Here is a 25,664-nt window from a genome sequence, read left to right on the forward strand (position 1 = left end):
TCTAAAATATCATCAATTCTAGGGAGTGGAAATTTATCGGACAGTAATTTTTTATTAATCTGACGATTGTCAATTACTAATCGCCATTTTTTTCTTCGGAACCTGGAGCTGTTTTTTTAGCGACAAGCAATAATGGGCTATTGTATTCCGATACTGAAGGTTCGACTATCTCGTCGGTGATTAATTTTCCGACTTGCTTTTGAATTCACCTGACCATGTGGGCCTCTATAGTTTTTTATGTAAACGGGTTCATCATCTTTCAATCTCAGTTTTTGTTTGTAGAAATTATTTGTGCTAATTGGAATCCGAATATGTCATTACATTTTTTACATAAATTTGTGAGTTGGAATTTGAATTGTGGGGAAATTTTTCTGACAATTGGGATAATACAGACTTTTCTCTATTTTCTTTGTTTCCTTCGACTACTTCATAGTTCAACAGTGATTCATATTCTAAATTATCCGCACTGACCACTTTGTTTGTTGTATTCAGTAGTCTTATGAAGGCATTTTGTGTTGTAGCTATTGTACTTGCTATATAAATTCCGTGCTCAATTTCTTGAGTTGGAATTAATACATTGTCCTCTTTTGATTAATTATTAATTTTATTTTTCTAATGACTTGTGATCTTGCTGGCAGAAGAATTGAGTTATTGCCAGAACTGTATTCTATTGGAACATAAATTGGATATTTTAAATTGTTTGGTCCTATTATAAGCCAATCTTCAGATGGCTGAAAATCTAATTGATAGTTGTATTTTTTAATAAAATCAATCCCTAAAATGCCATCACAAGGGACAGCTAAGTGTAAGTCTACGATATGAAAATCGTGTGGAATTATGTACTTGGTAGTCTTTATTTCAATTGATGATAAGCCTTTGGATTTAGTAATTTTTTGGCTTATTCCCCGTTTATCTATTATGTTGTTATTTTGTACGTTTTGAAATATATCGGAACTTTCTTTTACTATAGAGATTTCGGCACCTGTGTCTACCAAAAAGACAAGTTCTTTTCCGGTAGCCACATGGGTGAATGAGACGAATATATTCTGACTGAGATTAATAGTATGGACCGTTACTTTCTCTACTGTTGAACATTTAAAGGGGGTTCGGAGTTTCCCAACGTGTCATTGGCTACTCTTACATTGCTTGTATTGTTGTTATTGCCTCCGCTCGAGTTGCCACGGCGCCTTGAGTATTGTTGTAGTAACCATAATTGTTACCACGACCACGAAAATTACCTCTATAACTTCCACGTCCGCGGTTTCCGCCGCGCTGTGTATAGTTGTTGTAGTAGAGGACAGAATTTGGTTGTCCAGTTGCTTCTGTGCCACTGTTTACGAATTTTGAAATTACGTCGTTCATTGTGTTGAAGTTGCCGGCTTGCATAATAAGTTTTACCTTATCAATCGTGCAGTTTTTAGTTATTGCTTTTACTGCGTGCTGTGTGGAATAACTTCATGCTAGTTCTAGTGTTAAGCCGACTGTTATGTATGCACTTTCTAAAGCCTTCGTCATCTGCTCAATTTCTGATGTGTATTGATTAGCAGTTTTATTTCGTTGCTGTAGATTCATTAGCTTTGCTGACAATACCTCTACAGTTTCGCCTTTGACGTTGCTTTTTAACTTGGCAATTACTTCACCTACCGTTGTTTCGTTTCCAATTAGATTTCTTGCTACGCCCTTTAGTTTTGTCTTTATTATAGAGACAGCTAGGCTTTCGTGTTCGCCTTTTATTGACTATAATATGCAATGCATCAATGAAACTGGTTAAGTTTTCTGCTTTACCATCGAAAACTGGTACAAGCTTTGATGCAGTGTTAATGAAGTCGATATTTGTTTGCGCCATTTCGAAGTTATTGTTCTTAGTTATGTTTGCGCTTGAGTCTGAGCCTGAATCTGTTTTATTATCTGCGTTTGATAATAAAACGGCTGGGATAGTAAGATTATTTAAATCTTCTTCCTTTATTTCCGCGTTGAAATTTTCTTGCTCCGTTTGATCTACACCAGTTGACTCTTCCAATGTTGATTCTTCATCGGTTTCAACTGTTATTGCGGTATTAAGAATGGTAGGTACAGAGATATCCAAATTGAATTTTTCTTATATCAATATTAGATTTTCTCTGAGCCTTTGCAAAAATTTTGATACCCTTGACCAATGGTCGTCATTTAATTTTGCTCGTTGCCCATGTATTAATATGTGCGCCTCGTTAAAACAATTTACTACTATTTCTGTTTGTTTTTTTATTGTGCTCCCTTGAATTGGTCTGTTCTGATTAAGGGATTTGTAGGATTTATCGAACTCGGTTTTTATTTTGTTCAATTTCGCATACAAATCGTTCCATTTAATGGCAATATTATCTATGTAATTTTACCATAAGGATCGTGGTTTCATCGAGTATAGAATGGTAATCCACGATCTCTTTTACTGAGACGTATGGCAAAGTATTTAGGATTAAACCCTTTATTTTTTTATTGTAAGCAAACAAAAGGCTAAATTCCAAATTGTACTTTTCCATATAGTTATATTCGAATTCAGTGATTGTAATGAAGTTTTTATGACAATGCAGAATGGTTAATGCACGCATTCTAAATTCTGGGTCTTTAATAATCATTTCCTCAAGACAGCTATCCAATTCTATAGTTTAAGTGCCATAATTTTAATTAAAAAAACAATTTTTTTTTCAATAAATGGGTATGAAATTGAAGACTCTAGCCTCTTTTTTTTTAGATCTTATCTAGATCGTGTGCTCTACTTAAATACTTCTTCTTTAAACATTTATTGTGCAACTTGTATATTTTGTAAACAAAATTTGCGCTTATGATGACAATGATTATTAATAAGAGTATATGCACCCAATATAGGTCAATATTGTTTGGTTCCACTTTGTTAATAACGTTAGCAGTGGAGTCCACTGACTTAACGTCTACAATTCCCATTTTGAGTAAATATTCTTCCAAAATAGGTATTATTATATTTACTATGATTTTCTGTAGAGAATTTATATATTTTATTGTTATTCTTTCATTTATCCTGTTTTTGCATATATTACTGCCTAGCTTTCTTTTTGATTTTAGGCCTGAGAAACAGTCAACATAATAAAGTCATCAACAAAAAATTTAGGAATTTAGTAATTCAAATTTGATTGATTAAATAAATGTAATAAAATGTCTGCTGGCATAATCGCATAAATTTCCTTTCGATAAAATTGAAAATTGGAACAAATTTTGTTTTTTGTGTTTGTTTTCATATATTAGTTATATGTTGTTAGTATATATATAGTATCGAGCAGCCCTTTGCGCATCGGCTCGGGCTTAGAATCTTAAAATTAAAGGCAACTTAGGCATTGGCATAAATGCAGCCCTTGTTGCGTTACTTTGATCGTTTGCAAAGTATTTTGTCCAATTCTTTAATTGTGGATGGGTTTGCTGGGTTTGCAGGTGCCAAAATTGTGCCGGCGCATAAGGGCTAAAGCAAGTCTGAGGTTTCTAAATACAGGCCTATTGCTAAAATAAGCAATATTGCAAAGCTATTCGAGAGAATTATAGTTAAAAAATTATCCTTCCTGATACGTACTTATATTGACCCTAATCAGCACGGGTTCATGTGAGCTCGTTCTACGAACTCGAATTTTGCTATTTTCTCGAAACATTGCATACAAGCCTTTGAGTTCCATTCGTTATTAATAATGTTATTATTAATTATTAATAATGTTATTAATAACCACTCACTCACTGCTCTTACCAAGTTTATGGATCTTGGGGTCCCCTTTGACAGTAAATTTTTATTTATTAATCTTATAAACCATATTCTGCCGAAGGCGTATGTATATTCAAGGGTGGAATATGCGTCCTTTATTTTAAACCTTTCAAGTGTCCTTCATATTATTAGAATTGAGAAGCTGCAGAAAAAAAACTTAAAATATGCACTTCAGCCGTTACACTTTTCGGAACCTTTGCCAGCTTACTCTAGCCAATGCTGCTTACTGCATACCTGCAGTCTTGGTGATAAGCGTTCGATAGCCATGTCTTTATCAACGATGTAATAATTGGTATTATTAATAATCCCTTCCAAATACCGTACCGTCGTCCCTTTTATCGAAAGTGCTGCAAGGACCAATTATGCGCGGATTAATCCAATTTTAATAGCTTTAAGACTGTTTAACTCCTTGCCAGCAAGTATTCTATTGGGTTGGGGATCCAAGAAAGATGTGCTTAGACAATTCATTAAGGAATATTTTTTAATTAATATTTAGTTTTAGAGTTAAATCAGCCAGATAAGGATTTATACAATGGCGAATAAATAAATAAATATTGCAATTATCTTATCGTAAAACTTTCAAAATCATAGTTGGTAAATTATGCACCACGGGGAATTTGACCAGCTTTTTTGGCATAAATTAATAACTCTCAAACTAGGCAAGATATTTTGATGAACTTTTTTTCCTGTTCTATACATACCCTAACTACGATTAAGGCAATGTGGGGTTGTCCTAACCCCCGGCCCAAAGTTGTTCTGAAACATTTTTTTTATTTTTTTCAATTTTAATCTATAAGGTCAAGAAAAAGTAATACATTATTTGAAAAATACATGACTTTAGTCCGATTTAATTTTAGTAGGTGGCTTTAGAAAGTTGAGCTTTTGAACTATAAAAGCTTCCTAGAAAAGTTTTATGATCGATAACACAAACGCTTTGAGAGCTCGATAAATGTGGAGACCGGCAAAGAAAACAATCGCTATATCTTAAAATTTTTCTTTGACACAGGCGAGAGCCAGGCAGCTGAAAATGTAAATGGAGTAAATGGCCTTAATACTGTTACCGCCAACTCTACACAATTCTGGTTTCGTCGATTTCGTTCTGGGAATTTTAATGTTAAGGATGAGGCACGCGGAAGGCCAATCGTCAATAATACCGACAAAATAATAGAAATCGTTGAGTCTGACCGTTATTCAAGCTGTAAATCAATTGCCCAGGAGCTAAACATTTAACAAAGGCTAAATACACAAAAAAGCTCGATGTATGTGCCACATGAGCTTTAAAAAAAACCTTTATGACCGAATTTTTATCTGCGATTCGCTGCTGACTCTCAACAAAACCGACCCGTTTTTGAAGCGGATGGTGACTGGTGATAATTAGTCGGCACTTACGACAATGTGCAGCGAAAACGGTTGTGGTCGAAGAAGGATGAGCCGGCGCAGGCGGTGGCTAAGCCAGGACTGACGGCCACAAAGGTTTGCTGTGTGTTTGGTGGGATTGGCAAGGAATTATCTACTATGAGCTGCTCCAACATGGCCAAACACCTTATTTGGTTTTGTACTGTCAACAATTGGACCGTCTGAATGAAGCAATTGCCCAGAAGCGACCCGCTTTGGTCATTAGGTAAGGAATGGTTTTCCATCAGGACAACGATAGGCCACTCACATCAATAGCGACTCGCCAGAAGCTCCGAGAGCTTGAATGGGAGGTTCTTTTGCACCCACCTTATAGCCCAGACATGGCACCAAGTTACTTCCTCCTTTTCCTATCAATGTCGAACGATTTGGATAGTGTAAAATTAGCTACAAGTGCGGATTGTGAAACCGACTGGTTTTTGCAAATATGGACGAAGCATTTTATGAGAGGGGTATCATCAAATTAACATCAAAATGGAGTTCGATTGTTGAAAAAATGGTTCTTATTTGAAATAAATCGGTTCATTCTAACCATAAAAACAAAGCTTTGAATTTCATGTACAAGAAATGGATTTCTTTTCACTTGACCTTATTTATATATACGTCACTTTCGATTTCAATATTATACAAAACCCAAAGTCGGGGTTCTCTCCCTAATCAACGCCGTCGAAAGACTCATCTGAAAATCCAGATTCACATAATATGAGGTTATTGACTTCTTGTGTTTTTAATGCGCCTCTTAAAATTGACCGACGGAATTATAGGGTCCGAAATGTCCATTGCCCTCTGAAAACATCAGTAAAGTTACTAGCTCGGTGTAGTCTGTCGGATTTATAAATCTTATTTCTTGATGCAGCTGCCTCTTCTCCAAAATAGCAGACTGAAAAAACTGTTTGCTCTAAAAGTTGTATCAAATGAACCAGGATTTTCTTCCATCCATTTCGAATATACTTTTGTATACTTCTCCGTTTTTCTAATACATTTTCTCCCTTTAAACCGTTTCATTAACTTCAAGAGTGCTGGCATCAATTTGCTCACTTATACTAGCATACACAGCATTTTGCTTGTCGCGACTGCTTGTTTGTTTACGCCACACGTCCAGAAGGGCTGCATTGCAAATCGAGAGATTACTTCCTGAAAAATAATATTTCGGTTTTGGTGTTCTAAATCAGGAATTAATGGCTCTACAGCATGGACATACCCACTCACTGAACAAGCCTAACCGTTTTTTTAAAACTCAATTTAAAGTTGAATTTTTATTACAAAAGCTTTACATGGACCCTACGTGCTAAATTTATAAATTTTGAAGAAATGCACGCACAAAATAAGCAACCTATAGGTATCCACATTTAGTACAAACTTTGAAATTTAAATTTATAGTATATTTTTGTTGGATAATTATTAATTTTAAATTGCCCGTCAAAAGTAAGTCAAATGTAAACACTTGCTGTTCGCTTGCACCAACTGACTTTTACACCTTATAATAATAGGCTGGACTGTCATATTAACATTTTCAGTGTATAACATAACAGTTGAATCTGTTTTTAATACGTTTGCATTAAAAAATCGAAAAACTGCGTACTTGTAAAATATAAATTTATGTCAAAAAAAATCGAGCCAAATTCCCCACCGGAGGATCCACATAGTGCCCATTATTGGCTCCTACGGTTGGCCACAGGTTTTAAAAATCATTACAAAAATTGATTAAGAAAATTATACTACTATACAAATTTAAGAAAATAAGCCATAAATTATCAAAAGCCCCACATTTCCAATTATTTATCTAAATTACTATATTTATAACCTAAAATTAATATTAGTTAAGTCTTAGTGGAATATTCAGTTTTGCTATCGAGCTTGAAGTCAGGAGATTAGTGTTTGTAAATTAAATGTGTAAAGAAAAAAACATGAACAATGAGTAGAAAAATCAGTAGGAGGGGAAACATTACGGGTGAACGTGAATAATAAAATTTAAGGTTCATTAACTATTCTATTGACCAAATGGAAGGGCCACATGAATGCATACAACACCCACTAGCATCCGCTTCCTTATCCGAGAGTTGGAGTAGATGATTCATTTTTTAAATAAATAAAAATGTTGTTCTCTACAGGAGGCTATCGGAAGTCAAAACCCATGCCCATGAGCAGCTGGCTATCCGACAGTCATTAAAATATCCTGTGCAGGAGGTAAGAATTGCTAAGGGAAATCAATTGGAAGAATGTATAGAGGAGATAGATTCTAGCGATACGTTTGGAGACGAGTTGGAAGTACTAACCATAGTGACCAAGGCAAAAATTATGTTGATTTTAACGGCCGTGAAAATAGCTAGCCCCAACTCGAGCTCAACTTCCAAATTCATAATTGCCAAAATTCAACGGAAAATAATTGGGTTTTAAAAATAATATCAGCCATTTTAAAAACTCTAGTTCATCGAGAAGATAATATTCCGGTTATCGAAAAATTCAATCACTTAATTTCATTTTCCTCTGGTGAAGCCTTAGGAACTATCAAGGCATATTATGTCACCGATAGCAACTACGAATGTTTATTTCCTTGATCCATATTTCGACATTGTTTAGTCTTCCTATAATTTCACAGCAGTCTGCATCGTCCCTACGAAACCTTATCAATACCGTTTCATCGATTAAGGGTTCTTTGTTATCGGCAGGAGACGGTACCTAAATTTCAAATGCGATGCATTGAACAAAGTCGATTATAATACTTTGCTGGCTATGGTCTGATTTCGAAAAAATGTTAAATCGCCGATATAAGCATTAATCCGCTGAAGAATCGTCGAAGCCAAAACAAGACACAGCAATGTCGAGTAAAAAACATAACCGTAGCTCATTTACGTGTTTTCCTCCAACAGTAAAGCACAGGAATTATAGCTATTGCAATGCAGGAGACCATTTCCTAGCAAACTGGTATTCTCACAGTAATGCAGAATTCTGAGTTTGTCAATACTGTTTTTTTGTGCATCAACTGTCAAACTAATTTTATAACTGAGGACCTTGCAGATCCGTAGAGATAATATCCGTTTGGATATTAACTGACATTGTGGAGGATATTCGTCAGCAAATCGAGCAAAATATCGTCACTCTGCTGACTCTTCTTGATTATAGCAACGCCTTCTATTCTGTGAATCAGAACATTCTTAGTACTAAACTAAGAAATCTTTTTTAATTTTTCAAGCACTGCAGTCATGTGAAGGAGCAATAATAATAATACAGCAATAAGTGTGTGTGTCAGTAGAAGCATTTAAATGTTTCCTGAAATTAAGAAATGTGCAAAAGAAAATGACTTGGGAACAAAAGACCCGTTGTTACTTCTACTCAACAGAAATTATTTTTAAACAATACACCTATTAAATACTTAGAACACGCTGTGAATTTGGGAATTACCTCCAGTCACACATTGTTTTGGAGAAAGCACATGGGCGAGCATATAGCAAACTTATTTCCGATACAAAATTAATCCTGCCCGTAGTTATAAAGCTGCTAATCGCCAAAGCCATCCTCGTTCCTGCACGTTTCTATAATGTTTGGTATAGTTTGGTCACGAGCCAAATGTCATTACCATTATGGCCGGTTGCTACTTTGTTGGGTCAAAAAAATTAATTTTTTTTCTTTAATGCTTTTTATACCCTTGCAGAGGGTATTATAATTTCAATCAGAAGTTTGCAACGACCCTATAAAGTATATATATTCTAGAAGATAATCACTAGGTCTTTTGTTTTGAATAACTATTCAAAACGCGCGTCCAAAGCCAACAACACAGGGTCACACTTATTCAACGGAGTTATCGATCGCCGATAATCAGCGCCCAATAATCCGATTACACAAAGCGGGATCTGGTCACACTAGCCGGCGCTTATATAAGGGGAGACACAGCCCAGACCAGTGACTTGCATTCCGACGAGCTTCGAGGAAACATCACCAAGGATTAATATACGGGTAAGTGTTCTGGTAGATAGTCTTGGTAGTACGATTTTAAGTCGGCTCTACGACCTGGTGAGGATCACCGACGCCCGGTGTGGTTTGCGAAATACGCACTCAGGCCCGGTCGTGATCACTGAGCCTGGCGTGGCTTGCGTAATTTTGGCCCATCTCAGTGAGTTCCTCCCAGAAGTCACGTTTCCGGCTTCCGACCCGGAAACGATACGGAATAAACGGCAAGTCGAAACTAACGATGCCTGGCAGCTCAAATACGCGCGAGAACTCCGGAAAATCATGCAATTCACTATGCTCACAGAAGAAAAAAGCTGGAGTGAGTGTACCGAAACAGTCGCGTGGAGTTGAAACGATATGCTAAACGCGGCGAATGCCAAGCCCTAGCGGAATAGCCGACGAATTTGTGACGCTCCAATCACACTAGGGCACCCAGAGCACACACCACACCCGCAACGTCAATAAAGTTCAACGGTCGACGCCTAATCGCACAAGTCAACATAGGCAGCACAGGAATTCGCGGTGCAATTGACACAGGGCCACACTGAGTCTCATCGGCAAAGAACTAGCCAACAGAATAGCCAGACATGGAAAAATAATGCAAGTAACCGAAGACATAGGACTTGCAGACTGAACAAACCGAACAGTCACAGAGGCACTAGAAGTACCAAAAACAGCTTAAGACACAAACAAACACAACAACACTACTAGTCCTCAACGAGGTGATCGGAGACCTTTTCTTTGGAATAGATTTCTTAGAGCAATGCAACGCCACATTAAAATGCGGAGGCATCATAGCGAAAATTAAAAAGAACAGAAAGAGACACAGCACTAGAAACAGGCGATTTAAAAGAATCACAGATCCAAGAGACCCTCAAAAAGGGAGTTGGAGATGAGCGAACTTAACTCCTCAAAAGAGTTAGTCAAATTGCCAGCCTTAAATCTTCATGAAGCACGACCGCCCAATTAAACAGAGATACTATCTTCGAAACCCAAAGAATTGAGGCTGTGCATAGACTATAGGCAGCTGAACAAGCACTCTGAGCGAGACGCGTACCCAGTACCCCGAAAAAATCAGATCCTCAACCAACTCCGCGAGGCAAAATATATAAGCAAACTAGAACTGAAAAGTGGCTACTGACAGATACCGATATCTATTTTATTGCTTTTCGGATTACACACAGCACCAGCGACTTACCAAAGACTTTTGACTCAGTCATCGGACCAGAGTTGGAACCATGCGTATGCGTTCGCATACCTGGATGACATAGTGGTCATCGGACGCACGAAACAGGAACACCTGGAGAAACTACAAGAAGTGATGAGTGATTAAGCCAGTCGGAAACTTACGAAAACAGAACAAAATTACTCGACCACCGAAAAAGAGGGCCTGGCAATACACTGCGTCATCCAGAAAATGAGGATGTACCTGGAGGGATACCACTTCGTCGTCATCACTGACCACCAAGCTCTTAAATGACTCAACTCGATCGAGCGCCCTTCGGGACGGATTACCTGATGGGCATTGGCAATGCAACCATACTTTTTCGGGGTAAACTGTAAAGAAATCTCATCTCAGACAACGGGGTACATTTTACGAGCAATAAGTTTAAAGCGCAGCTCCAGAAATGGGAAATCGTCCATCAGTTGACAGCTCCATTCACCCCGCAAGAAAACCCGGCCGAGGGGGCAAATAGGACTATAAAGACAATGAAAGCTCAATTCTCCGGAACCGAATACACGCGGTGGGACAACTGGTTACAAGAAATATCAATGGCTATTAATAGCAGCAGGTCAGTGTCAACTGGATACAGCCCGTCGTATCTACTATACGGACGGGAAATACGATTACCTGGGAGCCTGTACAACAAAACCACCCCCGGATCCGGAATAGTAAAGGAGACGATCGAAGCACGGTTGCAATGCATAATAGAAACAAGCAAGTTGGCACATCGGAACATGGGAAAAGCAGCACAAGATAGAGGGCCCATTCAAAGTGACTGGTATCGTGTCAACAGTTATAGCGACGATAAGACATACGTGATCAACCAAAGCATTACCGATTACATAATGGCTAACAAACTATGCTATGGTCAGATTTCGAGAAAATGTTAAATCGCCGATATCAGCATTAATCCGCTGAAGAATCGTCGAAGCCAAAACAAGACACAGCAATGTCGAGCAAAAAACATAACCGTAGCTCATTTACGTGTTTTCCTCCAACAGTAAAGCACAGGAATTATAGCTATTGCAATGCAGGAGACCATTTCCTAGCAAACTGGTATTCTCACAGTAATGCAGAATTCTGAGTTTGTCAATACTGTTTCTTTATGCATCAACTGTCAAACTAATTTTATAACTGAGGACCTTGCAGATCCGTAGAGATAATATCCGTTTGGATATTAACTGACATTGTGGAGGATATTCGTCAGCAAATCGAGCAAAATATCGTCACTCTGCTGACTCTTCTTGATTATAGCAACGCCTTCGATTCTGTGAATCAGAATATTCTTAGTACTAAACTAAGAAATCTTTTTTAATTTTTCAAGCACTGCAGTCATGTGAAGGAGCAATAATAATAATACAGCAATAAGTGTGTGTGTCAGTAGAAGCATTTAAATGTTTCCTGTAATTAAAAATTGTGCAAAAGAAAATGACTTGGGAACAAAAGACCCGTTGTTACTTCTACTCAACAGAAATTATTTATAAACAATACACCTATTAAATACGTAGAACACGCTGTGAATTTGGGAATTACCTCCAGTCACACATTGTTTTGAAGAAAGCACATGGGCGAGCATATAGCAAACTTATTTCCGATACAAAATTATTCCTGCCCGTAACTTATAAAGCTGCTAATCGCCAAAGCCATCCTCGTTCCTGCACGTTTCTATAGTGTTGAAATATTTGGTCACGAGCCAAATGTCATTACCATTATGGCCGGTTGCTACTTTGTTGGGTCAAAAAAATTATTTTTTTTTCTTTAATGCTTTTTATACCCTTGCAGAGGGTATTATAATTTCAATCAGAAGTTTGCAACGACCCTATAAATTATATATATTCCAGAAGAGAATCACTAGGTCTTTTGTTTTGAATAACTATTCAAAACGCGGGTCCAAAGCCAACAACACAGGGTCACCTATTCAACGTAGTTATCGATCGCCGATAATCAGCGCCCAATAATCCGATTACCCAAAGCGGGATTATCGTCATCGTCCGATCTGGTCACACTAACCGGCGCTTATATAAGGGGAGACACAGCCCCAGACCAGACACTTGCTTTGCGACTATTTGGGTAAGTGTTCTGGTAGATAGTCTTGGTAGTGGCAGTTTAACACGGCTCTACGACCTGGTGTGGCTTGCGAAATACGCACCCAGGCCCGGTAGTGACCACTGAGCCCGACGCGTTTTGCGTAATTTCGGCCCATTTCAGTGCGTTCCTCTCAGAAGTCACGTTTTCGGCTTCCGACCCGGAAACGATACGGAATAAACGGCAGGTCCAAACTAACGATGCTGCACTGTGGGAGCGTAGAAAAACCAAGTAGATCGTTCCTCCCAACGACCCAGGTCAATACGAACCCGGCGTACTCGAACGACGAGACACCAGGAGGCAAGCAGTGCGCAATCGACCCTTACGCACTACCAGATCAAGCAGTATAACCCATCCGCAGCGCCAGCACCAAGCAGTGCAGCACTCGGTCCTTCAGCAGCGCCAGCACCAAGCAGTGCAACAACAGGCTCTTCTGCAGCGTCAGCACCACGCACCAATTAGTGCAACTTTCGGATATCCCGTTGTAAAAGATTCGGCCGTAGCGCCAATCTCGCACAGAAAGCAGTGCAATACCCAGCAAGCAGTGATACACTCGGCCCTTCCGCAGCGTCGGAATCACTCGAAAAGCAGTCCTACACACAGCCCTTCGGCAGCGTCGACGTCAACTCATCAAGCAGTACCACACTCGGCCCTCCCATAGCGTCGATATAATTATAATTAGAAACGTAGCCCTAACCAACCGTACTATTAAATATAACAATATTTTGTAGCGTTAGATTTGTGTTTTTCTTTGGGGAACGGGACGTAAATCGTTCTAAAGAGGAAATAAATATCTGTCTCGAGCCCTGGCCGCGGCGAGCTATACCACCTCCCCAAACAGGGTCGTTACACCATCTGCATGAAAATTCCCAAAAGTTGTCTTTCTATTGCAGGTTGTGAGGAGTCTTAAAACTCCCCACAAATTCCGTTGCAGGAGAGCTGCATAGCAACAGCGAAGGAGGCGAGAATGCCAGAGGAGTCAAGGGCAACAAGGTCAAACGGTAAACAATGGACCTTGGACCCGGGCAAAGCGGAGACACCGTGAATTAACGGTACCACGATGGACATTGGACCCTCAAGGGCAGTGGACCTTGGACCCGATCACGCGAGCTGGAAAAGGGAAATAACGGGACCATCACAGACTATAAAAGGCGGCGCAAGCGCAGCACACAGGAAGTAATAGTGCGAGAATCAAAGCGAGTACGTGTACGCGAGACCAGTAGCAAGTTAATCAAGTGCCGAGTACCAGGATCAAGATCGCAAAGTCGAGACGCCGAACGACTGAGAGTCTACAAGGCTGAGGCTTCAACGCTGAGATCCAACGGGTGCTAGGTCGTGGTTAAATCGAGCTCAGGGAGTCCTTGCGTGGAGTCTGCGATAAAGGTGGCTGAGCGAAGAGGTCGAACCTAGTTCTACCTGCTAGGCGATACACCTTGCGACACAATCCGGACCAACTTAGGGAGCCTGCGATAAAGGTGGCTACGCGAAAAGGCAGAACCTCGTTCTACCTGCTAGGCGAAACACCTTGCCGGTCAGTGACAGTGAGGTTCGCATAATATCCAGAGTCTCGAAGGAGCCGTCACGAGTCAGATACCAACAAGCAGTCGACGACGAGTAGCGACGCCGCGAAGGAGAGCGACGAGGAGCGACGACGCAGAGGACGACGACGAGGAGCAGCAGCAGCTGAAGAGCCGCGAGGCTTGTATAAGGAGACGAATAAAGACAGTTACGATCCCAACAGAACTCTTGCGTTATTCATTGGTCAAAGGCAATCACCAAATATAAATTTGGTGGAACGAACTCTCTAAGCTAGCCGCCCGTTAACGTAGCGAGCGAGAATACATAGAAATTAGGTCGTTACATCTGGCGCCCATGAGTGATTGCCCTGACCAAGAGAACAAAAGCTCAAAGATGGGAAAGTCCTGGATTTATAATCTCAGGAAGGAGGACTTCGCCGAGGTGAACAATGTTCTGGGAATAAAACTCGAGGGCTCGGTAGAGGCGATGAGGAAAACCCTGGCAGACACGGTTGACCGCATAGCAGACGACCACCCGATCGTGGCAGAGTTAGTGGCAGGTCTGGAGGTCAAATTCCGGAAATGCCGGTCCCAAAATTTAAACTAACAACCACAGATGCCGAAGGCATGGCAAGCGACGGCAGGCAGCGAGAAGGCAGCCGCGAGAGGAAAGAAATCGTACGGCCACATCCGCAGGACTACGCCAAGGTGGCCAAGCAAGTCCGAGAGTGGAACTTTCGGTATGACGGCAACGATAAGCCACTGGAGTTCCTGGATCAGGTGGAGTGGTCAGCCGTGACATATGGTCTGGATATAAGCCAGATCCCACGAGCAATGCCGGAGCTGCTGCAGGGCAGAGCCCTAAAGTGGTTCATAGCCAACAACCGTCAGTGGGACAACTGGGGAGACTTCATATTCAGCTTCCAAGGCTATTTCCTCCCTAGGGGCTACATGGAGAAACTAGCGGACCAGGTCAGGCAGCGGAGGCAGACATACGGAGAAAAATTGAAGGATTACATGGTGGATATGCAGACGATGATGCGGCCCCTAGGTATGTCTGCCAAAGAAGTCCTGAACAGGATAAAGGAGAACAGCACGCCGGCCCTCGGAATGTTTATCCGGCCGTACGACTGTCGGCACCTGGACACCCTGATGGCGCTGGCAGACGAGTTCGAGGAGCTGGAGGAGCAACGGGAGAAGTTTGAAATGGAAAACCACTCCCAGAGAAGACAGAACCGCCCAGTGCCAAGGCCAAGGGCAGAGCAGGGTGCGGTGTGTAGGCGGTGCCAGGGGGACACGGAGGCGCCACGGAGGCATACGCCGCAGGAACAGGGACCACCAGCCGATCGCAGTGGATTTATCCAGAATCCGGCCAACGCTTGCCGCAGATACCAGGGCACGGACCATTGGACGAAGGAGTGCCGGAACCGGCGACTCACGTTCTGCTGGCGATGCGGAAAGATAGGCGTCCGAACGGTGGAGTGCTGTTCGGGAAACGCGCAACGATCCCAGCCTCCGAGGGGCGGCCATGGATCGTAAGGTGCTGCCTGTCAAAAATAATAGGCGACCTGAAGGCGGAAGAAATGCAACTGTCCGTCACAGTGCTCATAGGTGACGCGAACGTTAAGGCCACGGTGGACACCGGCGCGACAGCAAGTTTCATCAGCAAGGAGCTGGCGGACAGGCTGCAGGCGGCAGGAAAGGTTGGACCCACAAAGAGGCAAGTACGGATGGCGGACGGTAGATGCGGAGACGTAAAATCGCAGTTAGAAATTCAAATCGGACTTGGCACAAGAAAAGTGTCAATGGAGCTGCTGATCCTCCCAGGATTGATCGACGAACTGGTGCTAGGATGGAACTTCCTTACCAAAATCGGAGCCGAGGTGAAATGCGCAGGTCACAGAGTGATGATACCGGCGTGGGACAGACACCGAGGCTGGCTAGAGGAAAAACTGTCGGTAGCAGTCGTGGAAGCCGCGAATGAATTTTCGGAGAAGGATGTGGACCAGTTTTTAAAGACCGAGTTGGAGAGCCTGGAAAATCTGCAAGGCACGTCAAACGTGGCAGTACACAGGATCACCATGAAGGACGATCAGCCGGTCAAACAGCGGTACTATCCGAAGAATCCAAAAATGCAGGGCGAGATCAACGCCAAAGTAGACGAGCTACTTGAAAAGGGCTGCATCGAGTCTTCAAGGAGTCCGTACAGCTCACCAATAGTCATGGTGAGAAAGAAGACCGGGAAATGGAGGCTCTGTGTGGATTTCAAGCAGATCAACGCAAAGTCCGTGAAGGATGCATATCCAATGCCGATGATCAAATACATCCTGGACCAACTCCGAGAAGCTAAATATATTAGCAGCCTCGACTTAAAGGACGGGTACTGGCAGATACCGTTGGTATCAGCCAGCAGGCAGTACACCGCATTCACAGTGCCACGGAAAGGACTGTTTCAATGGAAAGTTATGCCTTTTGGTTTACACTCGGCATCAGCAACATTCCAGCGGGCGTTGGACCAGGTAATTGGACCCGAAATGATGCCGCACGCTTTCGCGTATCAGGATGATATAATCGTCATCGGACGGACACTAAAGGAGCACATGCGGAACCTAAAGGAAGTATTCAGAAGACTGCGAGCGGCAAACCTGAAAGTAAACGCTGATAAGTGTAAATTCTTCAGGAAGGAACTTCAATACTTAGGGCATCGCATTACAGACCAAGGCATCGGGACGGATCCGGAAATGGTATCAGCGAAAGCATTGCTAAAACCACCGGCAACTGCAAAAGAGCTACGGCAGTACTTGGGAGTGGCGTCGTGGTACAGACGTTTTGTGCCAGATTTTGCCACGCTAGTGCATCCGCTGAACGCCCTTCTGCGAAAGGGTGTCAAATGGGAATGGACCGACGACCACCAGCAGGCCTTTGAAGCTGTCAAGGCAAGATTGGTCGCCGACCCAATTTTGGCATGCCCGGATTTTACAGCGATTATGGGCTGGGCGCCATTCTCACTCAAAATTCCGACCAGGGTGAGCGGGTATCTCCTATTCCAGCCGGACCCTAAACGGGTCGGAAAAAAGTTACTCCGCCACTGAAAAGGAATGTTTAGCAATCGTGTGGGCCATAAGGAAATTAAAGCCATACCTGGAGGGATACCACTTCAAAGTGATAACAGATCACATGGCCTTGGAGTGGTTGAATAGCATCGAGAGCCCAACCGGAAGAATTGCGCGGTGGGCACTGGAGCTCCAGCAATACGACTTCGAAATCACATACAGGAAAGGCCAGCTGAATATTGTGGCGGACGCACTGTCGCGGCAGCCCTTACCTGAAACCTGCGGAAGGTTGAAAACGAAGTCACCTGGTCAGTCAGCAAAACAAGCCGAATGTAGCTGGATAAGGGACATAAGGGGCAAGATAGCACAGAACCCCCAAAAATATCCGGACTATTTAGTGGAGGCCAACCGGCTGTACCGGCACATTCCTCACAGAGCAGGCAATGAGGATGTGGTCGCATTGAAGCTTTGCGTACCAATTGGGTCAAGGCAGCGAGTCATGGTTGAAAACCACGATATGCCGACGGCCGGACACATGGGCAGCCGGAAGACGATCGCGAGGGTGGCAGCGAGGTATTATTGGCCCGGCATGCACCGCGACATTAGGAAGTATGTGCGGAACTGTGAGAGGTACCTCAGGTACAAGCCCAGCCAGCAGCAGGCAGCCGGGAAAATGCTCACACAGATCCCAGAGGAGCCCTGGGCAACAGTATGCGCCGATTTCGTTGGGCCGCTTCCTTGGTCAAAACACGTGAACTCGATGCTACTAGTGCTCGTAGATCGGTTCTCGAAGTGGACGGAAATAGTGCCAATGCGTAGGGCTACCACAGAGACACTGGAAAAGGCAATCCGGGAAAGGATTGTCTCAAGGTAAGGCGTGCCGATGGTCTTGATCACCAATAACGGGGTGCAATTCACGAGCAGGGCGTTCAAGCGGTTCTTGACAGAGTTGGGAGTGCGGCACCAGTTCACAGTCCCGTACACACCACAAGAAAATCCCACAAAGTGGGCCAATAGATTTGTAAAAACAATGATCTCCCAGTTTCCCGAACAAGACCAGAGAACGTGGGATGAGAAATGGCCAGAATTGCAGCTGGCCGTGAACACTAGTGTAGCCGAGTCCGCAGGATATTCACTGGCATTCGTCACGCAGGGTAAAGAGCCCAGGTTACCGAGCGCGTTGTTTGATGAAGAAACCACCGGCACAGGAAGGGAAACCCAGACCCCGTCGGAAAATGCGAAAAAAAATAAACGAAATCTCCGAGCTGGTCAGACGGAACGGAGAAGGCGGCGCAGGATCAGGCGCGCCACTACAATCTCCGGAGGCGCCCTTGGAAACCACAGATCGGAGACACATTATGGGCCAAGGAGCACCACCTATCCAAGGCGGCAGAAGAATTCACGGCGAAACTGGCCCCCAGATACGAAAGACCGTTTAAAATAATTAATTTCGACTCTCTGGTTATTTGCAACCTGCGGCACGAACACACGGGCAAAGAATGAAAAACACACATAAGCCAGTTAAAACCGCAAAGCAAAGAGGGGCAGTATCAACAAATCCGGCGTATCGGAGGAGCATTGTACCCTAACCGAAGAAAGGGGGAGGACGATACACGGTATCGAAATTAACGGTCAAGCACATACACAGGCACCTGCAGCGCCTTCGATTAGTCTTGCAGCTCCGAGCTTCTGTAAGCGCATCTGCTGATTTAAAAAAAAATAAAAGAAATAAAAAACCCCTCCCGCCAAGGCGAATTAGTTAGAAAATACGTCGGCAGGCAACTAGAGGAAAAGGCAAGGACCGCATTGCCTCCCAACCCCACCGCGCAGCGGCCTTTGGCAAAAAGGGGCTCTGGGGACCGATCAGGGGCGGTGAAACCCCCATCGGGCGCCGGAAGGAAATTTCTCGGCCACCGGGGGAGCTATACCGATTCGTATTACCAATTAAGGAGTCAAAGGCAGGGTTAGCGGGAAGAGGCGCAACAACGAGGCCTTCCGATGGACGCCACGGCGGAAATCGGCTGCCTCCAGGCGTTCTGGAGCGACCCAAGGTTGGTCGAACGCCCCCACCATCAGCGCCGCCGGTTTTGGCGGGGGACATGTTCCCATTTGAGCGGACTGGCGAAAGCGAGACGCCAAAAAGGGGCAGGGATGCAATGAGCCCTTGAAGTCCCGAGAAGCAGACAAAAAAATCAAAGTGCCAGAAACCCCCCCTCGAGCTAGTGCTCGATTTGGGAAATATGATAGGCGGACTGATTTCAACGTGCATTGAAAAGAAGCCGGCAGTTCGCCACATAAATCAAAACATGAAGGATACCCTAATGAGCATCAAGGAGATCCAGCTAGAGCTTAGCGAAAGATTGGAGGAGGTAGAGGCTGCAAAAGGGCGCGCGGCCACGCAAACAACGCCGGGTTTGGCGTCATACAGCCAAGTGGCTAGGAAGGCAAACCTATCAGGGCCAGAGGCAACTAAGCCATCCGTGCTGGAAAATAGGGTGCAACCGAGAATGTCCGGGCAGACGGCCCAGCGCAATGCGGATAAGCCTATCAGGAGAGTCCGCCCTGACGCCCTTGTTATAGCTGGGGCAGAAGGCCACTCATACAGCGAAATCCTAAATATGGTAACGAGGAGAGACGACAACGAGCTGGAGGGAGTCCGCAAGAATGTGCGCAGAATATAACGCACGGCCAAGGGAGAACTGCTTCTGGAACTGGATGGGTCCGCAAGGAGCGACACGCAAGCCATTAAGGAAGATATTGGCCGATTCTTCGGCGACCATGCTCGCGTACGAGCAATTGTGGAGGAAATCCACTTGGAAATACGCGACCTAGACGACCTGTCCACCAAAGAGGAGGTAGCAGCAGCCGTATCTGCGGCAACAGACCACCAAGTGGATGCTTCACGGGTCAAAGCGCTTCGCTCAGCCTATGCGGGCACAAAAGTCGCCGTTCTCGGACTGGTGCCACAAATAGCAGCCAAACTTCTCGCAGTGGGGAAAGTAAAGGTAGACTGGTCCAACTGCCGGGTTCGGGAAAGATCGGCCGAACGGCGCTGTTATAAGTGTGTGGAGTTCGGGCATATAGCGGCCCAATGCAAGAGCGGAGTAGATCGCAGCGCCTGTTGTCTAAAGTGCGGCAAACCGGGGGATAAGGTAGCAAACTGCTCGCAAGAAGCAAACTGTTTTCTATGCGTTGGCGCTAGGAAGACAGCGGTTAACCACATAGCAGGTAGCAGGAAATGCCCTATGAGCAAAAAACCGTCAGAAAAGTGAAGATCCTGCAAGTCAACATCAACCACTGCGAAGCCGCGCATGATCTACTAAAGCAGACTGTGCGGGAAATCCAAGCCGATGTGGCGATTATCAGCGAGCCGTACAAAAAGACTCCCGGGCCGGACTACGTACTGGATACTACGACGATTGGGTCATCCCGGCCACAGCACTTGAGAGCCAGTTCGATTTTCATTCGAACTACGGTGAACGAGGTTGCAATCTACAGCTGCTACATGCCACCACGCCTCTCTCTCCAGGAGTTCGCGGCAGTTCTGGATGAACTGGTGGACGACGCAAAAGGAAGGCGAAACGTTATCATTGACGTAGCTCTACTAAATTCCAGATCGGAGCACACATTTAGCAGAGCAGGAGCCGGCTCCGTTGTGGACCTTACATTCATCAGCAGCTCACTTTTCTCGCAAGCCCGCTGGCGCCTCAGTGAAGAGGTCGCTCAAATATCGAGCTTAGGAGGCTGGAGTACGCCGAGAGCCGCAGGACTCTAAAAAGGCTCAGTAAGCAATCCAAGAAGAAGTGCTTCCTGGAACTTTGCGACTCAGCTAAGCAGGACCCGTGGGGTTCAGCCTACAAAGTTGTAGTCAAAAAGATGGGCCAGGTAAAGCCCCTAGGCGCCGGAGTAGCTTCCCACATGAAGACGATCGTAGAGCACCTATTTCCAACAGTAACCTCAATTCCTCAGCGCGCGTACGCAGAACCTGCAGACACATCACCGATCAGAATCCATCCGGATGAAATCAAGAAAGTTGGCAGGGATATGCCCTCAGGGAAAGCACCGGGTCCGGGCGGAATCCAACGAGATGGCGGGGAGGCAGCAAGGAGGACTGCCTAGTTGTGACCCTGGACATCAAAAACGCCTTCAATTCGCCACGCTGCACACTGGGGCAGAATCCCAAAAAGATGCCAAAAATTGAGAAAAAAAGTGATTGCAGTATTCTTTTATTATATTGTATAACTAGTACGATAAGTTAGGTACCTTTCGACAGTGTTAATAACCAAACAAAAGATATTGTTGGTTATTGCCAGTGTTGGGGTGTATCTAGGTACTTGTACCTAGGTATGTACCTAGGTAATTTTTTTCGGTATCTTTTACCTTACCTAGGTAAAAAAGTATTTGGCTACCTTTTACCTTACCTAGGTACGAATTTTCGCTTACCTTAAGTTTTAGCTATGTAAGGTATTTAGGTACTTCCATACGTGTATGTAAATATTGTGCATATTAGAAATAGCTCTGCTTCACAGCAATGCAATCGAAAACTTAGAAATATGATAGTTCAACCACTTACTCACAGAGGTCTTTATGGTAAGAATGCAAAAATATTTTCCGTTGGAATTTGGTATAATGCTAAATTAGCAATTAGTTGCTACCTAAACAGTGCACTTTTATCGATGACATCGGTTCCTAGAAAACGCCACAAAAAATCTTAAAATGAACAAAGAAGACGCAGAGAAAAAGGAGCTACCATTAATTTTAATGGTACTTTCTTTTTACCGGACGGGAAGTGCAAACTGTGTGTGAACAAAGCTATCAAATTTGATGAAAAGTCAACCGGCAACTTGCATAAACATCTGAAAGTAAGTGAACTGTGAAGTGAATTGATAAATTAATTTTCGCGCGAAAAAATGCATGTGCGTAGACATGCACATGTGCTTTTAAACATACATATGTGCTTATTCATAAATTTATGTGGTGCAGTCATCAATGTGAATATGACTATATGTATGTATTTATGTATAGATTGTGCCTATTTCATTAACACATTTAAACAATCATAGCTTGAAGCAGCACGATTCCCGCAATTTTATTTTAATGCACCTTCGAATTTTTTGAGTATGTGAACAAGCACATGTTTATGTATGCATCATATATGTATGAATATGTGCTTATTGGAGTGCATGTTTAAATGTAAATGTGCATATCTATGCACATGCATTTTTTCGCGCGAAAATTATTTTCCATAAGTTTAAATAATCTAAAAGTGCATTTTAATAAGAAATTGGCGGATACATAAATACATACATATGGTCATAATTTTATGGACATTGATTCTTTAACAATTACCAATATTTTTAAGCGGTTTTATTTTCCACCAAAAAATGTAAAACTATTTTTTTATTAAACCACATTTTTATAAATATATGTATGACTAAGCACATAATAATGTTTAAATTAAACAAGTATAATGAAGACATTAAAACATTATAAAACTTTTTTTCAGAGGGTTCACCCGAAAAGTTATTCTTCGTATGAAGCTTTGAAAGCGAAAAATTCAAAAATAGAAGTGAAAATTTCCGGTGAGGCAAAAGATCGAAAATCCTGCTTCAGTACTCTTAACTCAGTCCAGGTAAACATAAAAAGATTTAAGTATAACTTAATTTAATTTAATATATTTTAACTATTGCAGGTAAATAATGAAATTTGTGACTACATTGTAACGGAAATGTTACCACTATGTCTTTGTATCTCTGAAAAAGAAACAAATAATATATATATTTATAGATCTGACGATCTCAAAAAAAGAAACCAATGTGACTTATGTTTATATCTTTGTATCTCAGAAAAAGAAACATAATATAAATTTCAAATTTAAAAATTTTTAAGTTGTATTTTTTACCTTTACCTAGGTACAGAAAAAATTGCATACCTTTTTCCTTACCTAGGTACAAATATATTTAATACCTAGTTAAAAAAATGGTACCTGTCTCAACACTGGTTATTACAGTGAAGTGAACTGCGTCGTGCTGCCCGCGCTATTCGCTAAGAGTGATTTACTTGCAAGCTCAAATTAGTCTTACAACAAAATAATTTTTTTGTTTGTTTATAGAGCAATGGAATCGCCATCCCCAGGTATGTAAATATGTTTCAGTAATGGTTTTTTATTGAAATTTTAAATAGTTTTCGATATTCGAGATAAAGTTAGTGGTGAAGTGAAATCATAGGAAAATTAATAAACAATAGATATTTTGTTAGGGTTCTTAACATTTTTAAAGGTTGGTTGTGATCTGAAAATAATCATTGTTGTATAGGCTCATACAAGCAATTTTTGTTTTCTGCTACTTTCTGCTACTTTAGAAATTATAAAGATTTGAAGCAGTGCGCCCGCGTCAATGACGACAGTTCGTTGGATTCGATGCTGCTGGATGCATACTGCATTTAGCATATAAGCTGCCTATAAGAAAATGGCAAGCTCGTGGGGAAAGAGAGAAACAGTTCGTTGCTGAAAACAAAGCTCGAATACAAAAAGAGTTTAAGGAAAAAAGTGGCCTAATTGTCGACAAACGGAAGCCGGCTTTCGGTAATACTAACGATGGAAACACCAGAAATCCAGAGTTATCCGCACAAATTACTAATGTAGACATTGATTTAATTAAAAAACTCCACGTTATATTGTAGCTGTAGTGGGTTGGACATAGATCCTGAAAAGTACAGCACATTTGCACTTGATACTGCCAGATATTTTTTTTCCTTATACCCATGGTCCAACATGCCACCCACAGTACATAAGTATCTGATTCATGGACCTGAAATAATTTCCTTTGCTCTCCTTCCTATCGGACGATTGACAGAAGAATCACAGGAGGCAAGGAACAAGGACTTTAAGCGCTACAAAGAGTACAATTCGAGAAAATGCAGCAGAGAAAAGTCTAACAGTGATATTTTCAATTTTTTTCTACTCAGTTCTGATCCTATAATCAGTAGTAAGCAAAAACCAGCAAAAATAAAAGTAAAAAATATTCCTAGAGAAGCACTGTTTCTTCTGAAAGCTTCAGCCCTACACAAGTCAGATGATAACGAAGGGAATGATGACAATAATAATGATGAAGATGATAATGAAGAAGATGATAATGTTGAGATGTATTTTTAATAATAAGTAGGTATATATTCTTCATAATGAATTCAAAATGTTGAAAATAAGTATTTTGTACAAAATGCATCGATGCGATGCGCCTCTTTTTATAATAAAAATATTCTTCTTTACAAAAATTGTTCTTTTTTTTTGTAATGGGTATCTTTATCACAACATTTCATTCATTTTGAGAGAGAAATTACCGCCATTAAATTAATTTTAACTTAATCCGTTCAATTCTAGAAAGATAAGTCCGCCATATTAGGTCCACCATTTTTAATTTTTGACATTTGACTTCAGATTCGCAATCAGTGGCCCAAAAAACGTATGGATACCGAATTTCATCTAAATCGAAGTAAGCATTGATTTTTTGGCATCTTTTCAGGCTTCTGCCCCACTGTGCGCTGGGACATTACCCTGGAAGCACTCCACCAACTTGGCGTACCGGAGAGCTTAGTAGGCATTGTGCAGTCCTACTTTAGCGATCGCACCCTACTCTATGAAACAAATAGAGGGGTGATGGAACACAAGATCACCTGTGGAGTTCCCCAAGGGTCTGTACTGGGACCGCTGCTCTGGAACGCCATGTATGACAGCGTCTTAAGGCTGGCGTTACCAGGAAGATCGAAGGTGATAGGCTTTGCGGACGATATAGCCATCATTATTGTGGCCAAAACACTGCAAGACGCAGAGCGTCTTGGAAACGATGCAGTGGCAACCATCGAGGAGTGGCTCTTAGCGGTAGGGCTCAATATAGCGCACCACAAAACTGAGGCAGTGCTCATATCCAGCCGTAAGGAAGTAAAGACAGCGAAAATTCAAGTCGGAGGCTGCACGATAACATCAACCAGAGCTGTACGGGCTGGGAGTCATGATAGACACAAGACTGTCCTTCAGGGAACACTTCGCGAAAGCAAACAAAAAGGCCGCAAACGTCGCTAGAGCACTATCAAGAATAATGCTGAACACAAGGGGTCCAAAACAAGGGCGCAGACTACTCCTTCAATCGGTTACTCGGTCGACAATGTTGTATGCCGCCCCAATATGGGCCGACGCAGTCGAAACGCAGTCGTACAGGAAGGATCTCAAATCTACCTATAGACTCTGTGCTCTGAGAGTCTGTTCCGGGTTCCGCACAGTATCCGATGACGCAGCTCTAGTCATCTCGGGAATGATCCCCATCGATTTTTTTGGCAGTCGAGGCTAAGGAGATCCACGAGGATATCGCCAATCTGGGAAGGCAGTGCACTCCCTCACAGAGGCGGGAAATTAAGGCGAAAGCAAGAGGAAAAAGCCTAGATGCGTGGCAAACTCGTTGGCAGCAATCAACCAAGGGACGCTGGACCCATCGAGTTATACCAGACATCAAAAAGTGGATGCAAAGACCAAAAGGAGAGGTAAACTTCTGGCTGACCCAGATACTCAGCGGGCATGGTTGCTTTAGGAGCTACCTAACCAGGTTTGGCCACGACGATGACCCTAGCTGCCCGCAATGCGGTGTTGAGGAAACGGCGGAGCACATCATCTTCAC

The 25,664-nt window shown here is 42.7% G+C and overlaps 1 long non-coding RNA gene across 1 annotated transcript; it reads left to right on the forward strand.

Annotated features, from left to right (window-relative positions):
* Window positions 1-21,701: 21,701 nt before the first annotated feature.
* LOC121467008 lies at window positions 21,702-22,879 on the forward strand. Its single transcript, XR_005977169.1, has 3 exons — window positions 21,702-21,860; window positions 22,505-22,630; window positions 22,691-22,879. It is a non-coding gene; the product is annotated as an uncharacterized LOC121467008 (long non-coding RNA).
* The last annotated feature ends 2,785 nt before the right edge of the window (window positions 22,880-25,664 follow it).

Source organism: Drosophila elegans, unplaced genomic scaffold, assembly GCF_018152505.1.
Source record: "Drosophila elegans isolate 14027-0461.03 unplaced genomic scaffold, ASM1815250v1 contig_197, whole genome shotgun sequence".
Classification (NCBI taxonomy): Eukaryota; Metazoa; Arthropoda; class Insecta; order Diptera; family Drosophilidae; genus Drosophila; species Drosophila elegans.